The sequence below is a fragment of the Thermobia domestica genome, chromosome 18 (genome assembly GCF_964235325.1).
Source record: "Thermobia domestica chromosome 18, izTheDome1.hap1.1, whole genome shotgun sequence".
NCBI lineage: Eukaryota > Metazoa > Arthropoda > Insecta > Zygentoma > Lepismatidae > Thermobia > Thermobia domestica.
This window is the reverse complement of record NC_137471.1, coordinates 91,926,859-91,940,569: the sequence shown is the minus strand read 5'-3', so window position 1 is coordinate 91,940,569 and position 13,711 is coordinate 91,926,859. Positions and strand designations below refer to the sequence as shown.

The window sequence follows — 13,711 nt, the reverse complement described above, 5'->3', positions numbered from 1 at the left end:
GTTTTCATTCAATTCATTCATCCATTCATAAAACAAAGTGCCCTCCTAAAAACGAATAGCAACCCTCAATACATTTAAAACTCGCGTGTTGCATAACATGCAGGCGAAATTCTTTAGATATTTTAAATCCTTATTTAAACGCAAGCTCATTCACTCAAAAATGTGTTTCGCGAGATCCTATTTGCTGTTTTTATTATATTCATTCATTCATAAACGTAAGTTCGCTCCTAAAGCTAAAATGCAACCCTCGAAATAGGTAAGACCTGCGTGTTGCATAAACATCTAGGCGAAATTATATAGATATTTCTAATCCTTATTATAAAAGCAAGCCCGTTCATTCTCAAATGTATATTTCGCGAAATTGTATTTACTGTTTTCATTTTACTCATTCATTCATAAAAGCACGCTTGTATCCAGCCCAAAAATGTAAGGGGGGCTGGTGGAAGCTATTGGGGGCCCGATCAAATCATATTGTAGTTCATCACCATATTATAGTTCATTTGTAAGCCTACCGCGAAAATTTTTGGGTGGCAGTAAAAATTTAGGGGGACCTGGCCCACGCTAGCCCCCCATGGCCTGCATAAAAATAAGTTCCACCCTGAAACTAATATGCAACCTTCTAAACATGTAAGACTGGCGTGTTGCATAATCACCCAGGCGAACTTATTTCCTTATCATAAACGTAAGCCATTCATTCATAAATGTATGCTTCGCAAGATCCTATCTAGTGTTTCTAGCAGTTTTAAATAATAATAATAATAATAATAATAATAATAATAATAATAATAATAATAATAATAATAATAATAATAATAATAATTATTATTATTATTATTATTATTATTATTATTATTATTATTATTATTATTATTATTATTATTATTATATTGCTACTATTACTTAGTAGTGGTAGCGAGTTATTGCTCTGATTTTTTCACCACAAGTGAAAGTAATCTTTTTGTATTAGCTGATGGATGGGATCGATCAGTCTACAGCGAAGGGAAAGTAAAACCTCATTTCGTATGGCAATCGCGCAGTATAGCACAGAACAGAATACAGCAATAACCCAATGCTAAAAATTGCCTTCTTACTTATGTTTGTTTGGCAGCGGAACCAGTGAAAAGCTATTTCAACAAGATATGTTCCAAGATGTGAAATCGCTACTTCTTTCTCTGTTTCTTTTATATTTGTGCGGTAATGTAGTATATGTTTCATTTCCCTGCTTCGTGTTAGGACAGTCTTTGTAGTTGTTGTGAGTGTGCATTGTTAACTTTTTGTTTTTAAAACAAGAAAGAAAAACTTAAATACGTAAGGGAAAAATGAAAAGCATGAATAGATAGCAATCTGTCACGAGGACTTTTTTCTCCGAAAAGAATGAAGAAAAATAGCGGTTTTGTAGTTGTAAATTTGAACGGAGATTTTTAACAAGTTCCTCCCTTTTTCGTTTTTGGCTCTGAATAGCATGACGCAACGATTACAGGTTAAACATTATTACACAATATCTTGATTTAAAAAAAATAATAAAATAAAAACATAAAGATATATAGTTACGTGGAAAAGATGAATTGAAAACATGCAATTCTTCATTCTACGTTCGTTTGTTTCCAGTTTAATGTCCTATTTCAACACTAAAACGACATGTCACGTGGATCTACAAATTCAGGGGTGTGAGTTAAAGTTACATGTAAGTCTACTCTCGGCGAGAGTTGAAATCGGGCCTCTTAACCAAACATGTAAACGCTTTTCACTTTTCCTTCTTTAGTAGTAGTAGTAGTAGTAGTAGCCGTAGTAATAGTAGGAATAGTAGTAGTAGTATTTAGTATTTCCACCATTCCAAAGCAAGATGTAGAGATACTTCACGCAGCTAATGAGGAAGAAGGATGTACCAGTAATCGTTTTTCCGTAATCTTCCGTGCCAGTGATCTTTCTAATGAAAAGCGAATCCTATTTATCTAATTGATTAAAAAAATGAAATATTTAGGTTAGGATAAGTGGGACGATGATTAAGGCAAGTGAATGATGGTGGAAAAATTAGTGGAATGAGAAAGTGGGATTTTAAAGGGAGTACCCCGAGAAAACCCACAGACACGATGGTCTACCACGATGGTCTACTTTATCCGGGAATCGAATCAAGGACCCCATGCACCAAAGGTAAGATCCTAATTGATAAAAAGAAGTGAGACAATTTAAGACATATAGGCCCTATATAATAAACATATAATAATAAAAATATAAATAGTATGTGGCCTATTTATAGGACTACATGTTAAGTACCAGTATGTCGCTGCTCTCAATTTGAAGGCTCTGTATAATAGTGTGGAAACTAATTCTAGTAATATTAATAATAGTCACCAACTTCATCAAAATATACATGAAAATTGGGATATTTTAAAGTTTCGACAAAGTCCTATCGGGGTGCGGGATATTTTCTTCAAAGTCTTGACTATCATGACTCAATCAGGACGGGTAATAACCCTATTAGTATTAGTAGTGGTAGCGCATTACTAGTAGTAATAGTAGTAACAATTACAGATGTCAAAAATCGGTGTCAGGGAGATGCGAGCTTGTGAGTGCATGACATGTAGACCTAAGGGGTAAGCGAGAACCAATGAGGTTAATGAGCAATAGCTCGAACGAGTACGTCATATTAAAGACGGTGAATCCGAGTCCTCCCTTAGCAATTGCGAGCTCGATGAGGTTAGTGAGGGCAAAATCAAGCATACACGAGCCTCACTGAGGATAGCAGGCCTGATGTCCAGATAAAGCAAGCCTGAGCTATCGTAAACTTCATTGGGATTAGTGATCGCGAACTACATTGAGTATATTGAGTCTGAGCCCCTATTACAAAATGGCATCTCTGGTAGTAGCATTAAGAGGAAGAGGAGGAGGAAAGAACATAAATTTAGAAACTAGTGTACAAACAGATTTAAAATTTGTTACACATTATTATAACGGAAGGCTGTTTTGACCAAACAATACAACATAACAGGATAAGAACACAATAATATATGATTGACAAGAAACCTTTTAAAGAAAGGTGAACTGAAAAAAAAATTATCGTATATGGCGTAAGTAAAAACGTAGGTTACATGTGTTATTCCTGTAATTTTTTGGACTTTACGTACAGCAAACGTATAACTGAAGAAGTATATTGTATACCTACTTTCCATATAAGTGTTTCAAATAAGCGTACTTTCCGTATGAACGAAAAAACTGTATAGGCGGTCAAGATCTCACATACAGATGGACGGATGTAACAATAGCTGACGTATATAACATACGTATACATATGTAATATCCGGAAGACTGCTACATGTCAGACATTCTGCAATGGCATGATGTAACATATAAGAGCAGTACATATGTAGGATATGGATAACGTATGCTCCGTACTGATTTCTGTAGTAAACATAAGGGTACCGTATATTTGTACAATATACCGCTGTCCGGATAACGGACTTTTTTCCAGTGTAAGTACAAAAAAACAACAGAAAATAAATCAAACAATCTTTAATTGGATGGGGGGGGGGGTTAGTGCCATACAGAGTGACATCTAAACATGTTTTAAGATGTGACTTCTAATAATTACCGACAGCCTTAAAGGGTATAGAGTAGTGCCGGATTTACATATATGCTAAACAAGCTGTAGCTTAGAGCCTCACTCTCCTGGGTGGGACCAAAAAACTAAGAAAAAAAAGAACTGCATGTACAATTCCAAAATATACTGTAATATAAAAAAAACAAATAATATAAAACCTACTTATAGCCACAGTAAATTGTAGAATATTACGTATGTAGGCTCCTATAATGTAAATAATGGGGCCCGCTTCTGTTAGCCTGCTGTTGCTGATTTCTTATATAGTGTGCCTACGTTCTGCATGGACTAGTTGCAAAGCTGGACATACAAAAGCCCCTATTACCTTCAATAGCTTAGGGCTTTATCAAACTTAAATCTGGCTGTGGTGTAAAGCTCTTGGCCTCTGTTATACAACCAGTCGCAGCGTCAGAAAGTGACAAATATTTCAAGAGTAAATGTAAGAGAGATAAGAGAAACAAATAGAGTTAGCTTTTATAAAAATCAAATTGTTTTAAATTAACCTATATCACAAGTTGTGTTCCTTGTTTGATACTCTGAATTGTACGTGTCTGCTTTTCTGTGCTTATACGGTATTAGCAATGAAAGGTGAGTGTATATTAAGAAGTCACCTGCGAACGTCTTTAAACTAAGGTTTAATAACAGGTTTGTTTCATGTTGCTTTGTTCTAAATAACACATTATTATTATTATTATTATTATTATTATTATTATTATTATTATTATTATTATTATTATTATTATTATTATTATTATTATTATTATTTTCAAAGTTTAACTAAGTCGAAACCCTAAATTTAAAAGCTATAACTCAATAAGTAACATGCGTATTAAACTTGTCAAGATCTCTATTACAATATCAAGTTTGATCAAAATCTATGAATTTCAACGATCGTACTATCCTTATGGTTGATTTCTTTTTAATCAAATGAAAGACTATATTTTTGTTACAACAGAATTGATAGTAAGACTATTCATGGCTTTGTATTGATTGTTTTAACAAAAGAGACACTGACCAAAGCTTAAAACCCACTTTATTTTAAATTATAATTTGTATAATTTGTAATAATCCGAAACAGTTACAAATTATAATTTAAAATAAAGTGGGTTTTAAGCTTTGGTCAGTGTCTCTTTTGTTAAAATAGATTTGATGAATTAATTAATATTGGTAGTGGCCAACAAATATTCGATTGGTGCAATTTTGGCCAAACGATTTGTTAGCACAGAAAATCTTTTGTGTAGGTAAATCGTTTCTTTTGCAAATATTACTTTTCTTTTCTTTTTTCCCTTTTTTTTCACAAAAAGCGTAAAAGGTGAACTTTATACTTTACAGAACTTTCTGAAATCGTTGGAGAATACGCACTTCGTGACATCACTATTATGCGTACCACATTAAACAACAATAGATGTGGCAATGTGTGAGGTACGTTCTCTCAACTTGTTGATTAACAAATGTATGAAAACTAAATTTTCCTGTATAGTGTTTTATGCGTGGTGTTACGTATCTGTATATACACAGTATTTTACAATAAATAAATGAAAAAAAAAAAGTTTCTCAAGTCTATGGTTTCTCTTTCCTTCCATTGCTAGCTTGTTTCTTTGTTATGTTTTCACGAAAGAGAAAAAACTTCCATTGTATAATCATAATCATAATCTTTCTTCCTATTTCCTTTCACTTCTGTGATTCAGAATCCATTGTTCATTACATTAGATGTATTATATTTGTGTTAGTAGAAAGAAGTGGCATTATCAAGAGCAAAAATTTATTTTCTTCTATTTTAATGCTACTCTTATACATTCCTTGTTAATGTAAATAGAATACACTTTCTCTGCACCTTGAAAAAAAAAAAAAACAGAGAAATTCTACAATATTGTTAGCATTGAACGAAAAAAAAAGCTCCCAAAATGAAAAACAGTACCGCTCAAAACATTTCGAACACCCCAGATTTTTGTAAGCATCTACTGTGATCTTAGTATTTTAACACAAGAATTTTACCGCCCTGCACGAGAGGTACTCCTGTCTATAGCATCAAATTTCACGACAGTTGAATCGAGGTCTGAGATGGTACAAATCATAATTATTAAAATCGAAACCAAAAAAGAAATTTAATATAGATATTGCATAGTATAAACAAAAGTTTGGAAGGTGAAGCAAAATATTAGTTTTGTTTTGGAAAGTGTAGACTTAGAGGGTGTAGAGAAAATGTAGTGACAAATTTGAAAGAGAAAAGAGCTTTCCAAATTTTGCAGTACTTTATATCTTGTTGATATGCTAACGTTTAAAATGCCAAAAACAAAACAAAAAAAAAAAAAAACATATTTTGAAGTGCTTACGATGGTTTCGTATGCTGCACTGTTGCTCGTTGAAATAGGACCGACAAACATTACATAATACGCTTCCACTGAGCGACAATTGAGCAGAGAAGGATGTATATTGACCGTCGTAAACATTTTTCAAAGAATGGCGTTTTTAGCTGTTTTAAAGCCAACATATCTTTAAGGTATAGATAACGGCAAAATTTGGAAAACTACTTTCTCTTTCAAAATTTTGTCACTACATTGATCCTCTATGTCTACACTTTCCAAACAAAACTAATATTTTGTCTCACTTTCCACCTGTTGTTTATATTATGTAATATATTTATATAATCAACTTGTTTTTTTAGGTTTCAATTTTAAGAGTCATGAATTGACATACCATCTGCGGTACCTCTCAAACCTCAATACAATTGTCGTCAAATTCTATGCTTTAGGTATGAATACATCTGATGTAAGGCGGTAAAGTTCTCGTGGCAAAATAATAGGATCAGAGTAGATGCTTACAAAAACCTGGGGTTTTCGAAAACTTTTGAGCGGCAGTGTATACACTAATCAATACATTACATTGAGCTGAACAAAATTATCTAGATTAGGGTAAATCATCATGCAAAGTTTTTCCAGAAAATTTAGAAAAACGATTTTTTTTAGTAAACTTAAAAGTTAAAGATGCGTAACAGTGGTTCTTAACCTTTTCAACCATAGTCCATCTTGGGTGAATGTGATTGTTCTGAGCGCCCCCCCCCTCCATCATCTTAATCCAAACCACACATGCACAAGGCTGAACGTGCAGTTAGGATCCAGAAAAAGGCTTCTTCAGTTCTTAGAATCAGTTTAGAAGAATCTAGATTATTATTTGTACAAAAAATCTAAACTTTTGATATAATTTGTTAAATGTATAATGGTTTCCGTCCAATTAAGAAAACAGTCTAACAGGTCATGAAAAAATGAAATCTTTAAGTTTTACGTCCCACGGTTATGCCGGTTAGGCTAAAGGAGACGGCGATTATGAGAAATGAATGAAATAGTGGAATTAAGAAAGTGGGAGGAAACGGGAGAACCCCGAGAAAACCCACGAGCACGGTATTTGTCCACCACAAAGTCCACACGGCGCGTCCTGGGATCGAACCAGGGACCCCACGCACCGGGGGTGAACGCTCTACCACTGAGCCACCGCGCCCCCCAACAGGTCATGAAATCTCAAACGCCCACTGAATAATCTTTGCTTCTTAACTGACCCCTTTGGAAACAAGAATGCCATCTGGGCTACGTTGAAAGCCAGTGGTGAAAAAAGGAAATGAAATATTTGTTTAACGTCCCACGATTATACCTGTTAGGCTAAGGAAGATGATGATTAAAGGAAGTGAATGATGATGGAAGAATTGAGAAATGAGAATGTGGGAGGAAACAGGAGTTTTCCGAGAAAACTCACGGACACGATGTTGTCCACCACAAATTTACTTGGCTGGGGATTGAATCAGGGTGGGGATCGAATTTACGATCAGGTGAATTAATCATCAATCATGAAACAATTCTCGTATTACTGAGGTACTGAGTATTAATGGAATTCAATGTGAGATCTAATCTTGTTAAAAGGGAAATCTTGATAGAAGGAGAAATAGTGGAAGAGAATAAAAATAAGAATCACTCTATTGAAGATGTTAAGCGTAATTTTTGTGTATCTTTTAGCCATTATGTAATTTATGTTGCACACGTACATAAGTCTTCTGCAAATTATCGTCGGTACAGTTTCCAACTATTCTAACTTTTTACCAGGTTAAAATCAGAAGCACTTTGTTTAGTTTAATGTCATACGATTATACTCCGAGGCTAAGGGAGATGGTGATGATGATAATGAACAAAGTAGCTGAATGAAGAAAGTGGAAGGATTCACGAAAACCTAAAAAAGATCTAGGCACACGGTGTTTGTCCACCTTAAAGTCTACTTGGCAGTGATCGAAATAGGGACTCGACGCACTAGCAGTGGGCACTCTACCACTGAGCCATTTGTCGAGATATAATGCTTTGGTTTTGTACGTCAATTGCTTCATAGAATTGATCTTGCTTAAGGAAAACAGGTGGAACCGTACCTCACAAATCATTAGCTGTAATACGAAACTAAGACATGTTTTACTCTAATTAAAATGCGCAAACCACGACCCTGAAATGGCTATGAACCACTGAAGTGTGACTTTCGAAGCTGTGTTAGTTGCTCACTTCAATTGTGGGTTCTTTTATTGTTATTATGCAAGAACGGTTAAAATTCTACTTCCTACACGGTTTCTACATTTCGCGACAGCTTTAACGTTTGAGTCCAAGGTTGCGTTTGAAGAATCCCACTCAGCTGGCAGAGTTAGGTAAAATACTCCAGAACAAGTGATAAAACTCTCGATCCCCGTCCTTCGGCCACATGGGAAAATCTTTTCCTCCGTCTGTCTCGGCCACACCCAACAAGTTTGTTTCTAACCTCTAAACTCTCTCTTTCTGTTTTACATATACACACATACATAGAAGATGCGTGTTTTCTATTAAAAATGCACTTTCCTTGAAGAATGTGGCACAAACAAACAGTGAGGGCTGAAAATCTCTTATTTAAATAAAATATTCATGTTCATGCTTATGAATTGCAGCAAATATGCATAGGTGATGAAAATAAGCTAGATGTGTTCTCACTTTGTCCTGAACTATGCAAATAGAAAAAATAAATAGTAAACGCAATCAGTTAACACATTAGATCGACTCCATACATAGCTAAATATAAGTTTCACTTGTAAATCCGTACTTCAGTAGACATTTCTAATTTGTAGCACATCAGTTGCACTTTTATCAACTTCTACTGCAACACTAATAGAAATTATAACTATGCCTTAAGGCAGCGTTTCCCAACCTTTTTCAACTTGCGGCACACTACGGGTGTAACTTGAATTCTCGCGGCACACTCATAGATATTATTATTATTATTTGCAAATATAAAATACCATGGTATTTTTTCCTATGATTACTGATCTGCTCACAGAGATGAAAGCTCGATTACTGGTTTTCCCCTATGCTAATTCATTATACTTATTTGTTATTCTAATTTTAAAATAGGAAACAATTGCAATGAAATATAGGACTCAGATTTTTAAAAATATGCTTTCTTTTTCGAAAAGTATATCCAACCTTTCGCTAAGAACGAAGATCACTAAATAACGAACGAACAAACAAATGTCTTGTACTTTTAACTTTGCTGTTTTAACCAAAACCGGTGCATATTATTGCAATCACACAGCTTGCGATGCGTCGAAGTCAAAACACAGCTGTTGAATAAACTGTTGTTCTGTCATTCACGTGCGAAAGAGTGTTCTACGAACGTTCACATGACGCTTACCGTACAAGTGCTTCCATTTCTCGGTGTTAGTGTGAATCTCAAATGAAGCGTAACATAGCAGTTAACCGTGGAAATGTGTACGAGCCGAAATACTGTCTGCTACACAGTAATAGATGTAGAATAATATATTACAATTACAGTATTTTTTCTATGGTAGAAATTCATAGTAATGTGAAATTCAAAAATATATATTTTCTTCCTATGCCTTGCAATTTGGTTGCTATAGAATTAATAATTTTGTTTCGATTTCCTCTCGGCACACCAGCGGTCCATTCGCGGCACACCAGTGTGCCGCGGCACACCGGTTGGGAAACGCTGCCTTAAGGGATGTATGTTTTTCCTGTAGTCAGTAATTCCTTGCATTGATGATCATACGAAGTGATATTGACAAGAGAGATCACGATGGTTCAGTGACAGAACACCAACACAAATGGTCTTGGTTCGATCTCAAGCTATGTGAATTACTGGTGGACATAAAGTCTATGTATCTTTCAGGGTTTGCCTATATGGTTCAACTCTTCTATTATAATAGGGATCACAGTGGCTTAGTTGTCGAGAGGTCGTTTTAGGTGCGAGAGATCCCTAATTTGTATGTGGGTATGTGGTGGACAACATCGTTCCTGTGAGTTTCCTTAGTGTTCTCTCGCTTCTTCCCAAATTCTCCTTCTTATATTGTCTCAATTAGCCTGAAGGACATAATCGTGGAACATTAACATAAAGACTCCGTTTCTTCCAACCCACTTCCAGAGTTGGCAAGATTCCACTTCTGCCAACCCATTAATATTCAACCCATTCCCAGAGTTTTGCGGAATACTACACTATCTACGAAGTTTTTGAATAATAAATATGTGTTTTAGAATGTTCGATGGAATTTGTACTGTATAGTTCTAAGGAAAAGTACTAATCACTCTTGGTAGATTTGTAGATAATTTAAATTCAAAGTGAATGTGTTTGTGACTTCATACCTTTTGAACCTCCCGACTGATCTCGATCAAATTTGCCACACAGATGAGGTTTGAGCCTGGGATGGTTTTTGTCGTTTTATTTTGACGGTACATTGTGGGGGAGGGGAAGATATATAAAAATAAATAAAACTTAATAACTCTAGGTACCAATCTCGATCAAATTGCCGCATAGATGAGGTTCGGGCCTGGGATTGTTTTTATTATTTCACTTTGACGATGCAGCTTAGGGGAGGGGGGAAAGGGGAAGATATTTTAAAATGATCGAAAATGGCCGATATTAGTACCGAATCCATAGTTTTCAGGATCACTGAGACGAACAGTGACAACCTTTTATGTCCAAAATAAAACGTATTCTCCAAGAATGGGTATTCTGCTTGTTATTCATATAGGAGATATCTTGGAAATTGTTATCTTCATTTACTTTATAATTCAGACCTAATATAGGGTGATTGATAGGTCTATATTAGATTGCATGAGTCCCAACCCTACATTTTCACTTTTTTCTTAATCTTACGAAAGTCAAATTATAATGTTAAAATTTTTATGAGTAATTAAATAATACTTAGAAAATAGCACTTAGTAAAACACCTTTTATTAGATTTCCACACTATGTTATGAGCAAGTATTGGGTGTGTTACAGAACGGCTTGTCCGCCCGTTTGTCGTAAGACATCAGAATAAAACCGGTAAAGAAACGGCGAGAAATAGTTTTCAGAAATGGATTCATCATGTTGAGAATTGGTTCCACCAAGGTTCTTAATATATTACGTGAAACATATTAAATCCACACGTTACAGTACAACATATTTATTAAAATAAATATGGATTTTGAGAAGGAAGGAATAGGTTTTACTTTTTAACTTCGGACCACTCTCAACAAAGTCCTGGGTGCGCACCTCTCATTAATGTACAATCTAAATATATATATATAAATGAAAGTGATTATGTTTGTGACTTAATAACTCTTGAACCACACAACCGATCTCGATCGAATTTTAAACATAGATGAGGTTCGAGCCTGGGATGGTTTTTATTATTTCATTTTGATGGTGCAACTTAGAGGAGTGTATATATATATATATATATATATATAGGGTGCGGCAGCTAATGAGAACACATAGTTTAAGTGACACAATATCCTGTATGTCATTGTAACACATCCCTTTTTGTTGCAGGTAAACATGGCAAACCCTACGCTAACCCAGGAAATGAAGAGGCATGCAGTTATCGTTTCTTTGGCTGCAGGACACGCCGATTCCAAGATCGCTGACTTCCTGGACGTCGCCCGGTCATTCGTCTTCAATGTTCGGTGAGAACTGGAGGCCGCCAGTGGTGATGTGGAAACCGTTTTCCACACGAAACGACATTGTCCGCGCTCGGACAGGACCAGGACGCCCGAATTCATCGCTTCCGTCCAAGCTGTTGTCGAAGCGGACCCAGGGAAGTCCATGAGGGCACTCGCAAGAGAGAAGCAGATTGACGAGGCCATCATTCGACATGTGGTGTATTAAGACCTCCGTTACAAGTCGTACGTGATGCAGAGAGGCCAGTTAATGTCCGCGAGAGCCAGGGAGAATAGAGTGACCCGCGCCAGGCACCTTTTGAACAAGCTAAAACATCCCGAGCAGCCAGAAATGCTCTGGTTCTTCTCGGATAAGAAAATCTTCGTCCAGGACCAGAAGGCGAACCGCAGAAATGATCAGTGGCTGTTTAAAACACCCGAGGAGGCTCCGACCGTCATGCACACCAAGTTCCCCGCCTCCGTGATGGTTCTGGGAGTCATGAGCAGTGTGGGCGACGTGATGCCTCCACATTTCTTTAGTCCCGAAGCAGACTAGAGGCCTGGGTTAGGTTACTCCAAATGTTCCGAAGCAAACAATAGGAGGGGCACCAGTGAACTGGTACAGTACAGAATTGTCGTCGTCCAGCCAATTTATAGAGGTCCATGGGTGACGGTGGCGGTGCTGCTCCGTTGATGTCGTCTGCTCCATGGGAGGGGCCAGAAGTCCGTCATCGGCAGGTGATAGTAGATCCATCTGGTGTGTTGAATCCTCTTGCTAAACCATGTGGTGGTGTTTGTAAACACTGGCGCGAAGCGTTGTTTACACACAACATCACGTGGGACATCATAATATATATCATCAATGTAGATGATCGAAAATGACCCGTTTAGTGTGGAATCCATAGTTTTCGGAGTCACTGAGATGAACAGTGACACTTCCGATGCCACTTAAATCCAAATTCAGGCCCCATTTTAGTATTCTTCCTGTGAGAAGAAAGGGCATTCGGTTAGTCCTTAATATGGGTAACAATTCTTTAATTTAGACACGATTTATCAGCATAAGGCCAAGGAGAAGCATACGAAATATGCATAAGTAGAATATATGAATGCATTAGTGAATCAAATGAAGATATACTGAATACAACAGTATAAACAAAATATGCAGGAAAAATATCTTTTAATGCGTTTCCAATGCCGATATATGGATACTTCAGCACTTTGTCATGTGTCTCATGAAATTTTGGGGTGCGTAATTTCTTGCTTTCACACTGTCATTGGACTTGATTTAAAAAAAAAAAGTTTTGTGTACACATCTAGCTTATCCAGAACCTCTCGGTAATCCACCGTCAAAACGGCTTTATTTTTCCTGCCTTCTTTTCCTCATTTACATCAATCATTTTTAACTCTATGATACAAGACATAGGAGCGCAGTTTTACAATCTCAAGAAATCGAGAGAAATGAAAAATTTGATAAAATAGGGAAGGGAGTGTTAGCAATGTATATGCATTCATGAATCTACGAGTATAATATGCGTGTAAATTCATCGACTACACTGTTCTTGTTTGCTTCCAGTACTGTCTTATCAATGGGGTCAGGTTACCTGCCAGCTCCTTTCTCCTCTTACTGAAAAAGCGAGAAGCATACGATAACGTTTCAGAGCATTTAGTTGAATATTATTTATACAGTGTTGTGTCACTACGCCAGTGTGAAATTTTAAATTCGCAGTTGAGATTTTGAAACATTTTGTCGCGATTTGAGTTCGATTTTGGCATCGAATGAAAATAAGGTTATAGTATAATGCTAGATCTGTCCAACAAATACGAGATCTCAGTAAAGTTAAAAAGATGATCTCAGAAAGTCACTGCTGCTGAGCAGGTATAAAAGTGGATCTGAAAAGGCAGCGGGACGGTAGGTAGCGGCTTGACGTCACGCCGTCCCCCTGCCCATCTTTGCCCATTGTAATTTTTTAGGAACTGGGTGGACGCCATACGTATTTTCTGGAGGTAGGAGGACGGCGCCTCCCGCATTCCCCCTCAATTTTACCCCTGCTGCTGAGTACAACTTAGGACATGCTACTGTTTATGAAACATCAAATTAAAGGAAAACTAAGTTCGACAGTATGGAAATCACAATTCCCATTATATATTTCAAACTGTTCATACTGAGGAAAGAAGTCAAAATTTT

The 13,711-nt window shown here is 36.4% G+C and overlaps 1 non-coding gene and 1 pseudogene across 1 annotated transcript; one reads left to right on the top strand and one right to left on the bottom strand.

Annotated features, from left to right (window-relative positions):
• Positions 1–7,018: 7,018 nt before the first annotated feature.
• TRNAR-CCG (transfer RNA arginine (anticodon CCG)) lies at positions 7,019–7,090 on the bottom strand. Its single transcript has one exon. It is a non-coding gene; the product is annotated as a tRNA-Arg (tRNA).
• Positions 7,091–11,425: 4,335 nt separating this feature from the next.
• On the top strand, positions 11,426–12,082 carry LOC145675174 (uncharacterized; annotated as a pseudogene).
• Positions 12,083–13,711: the final 1,629 nt, after the last annotated feature.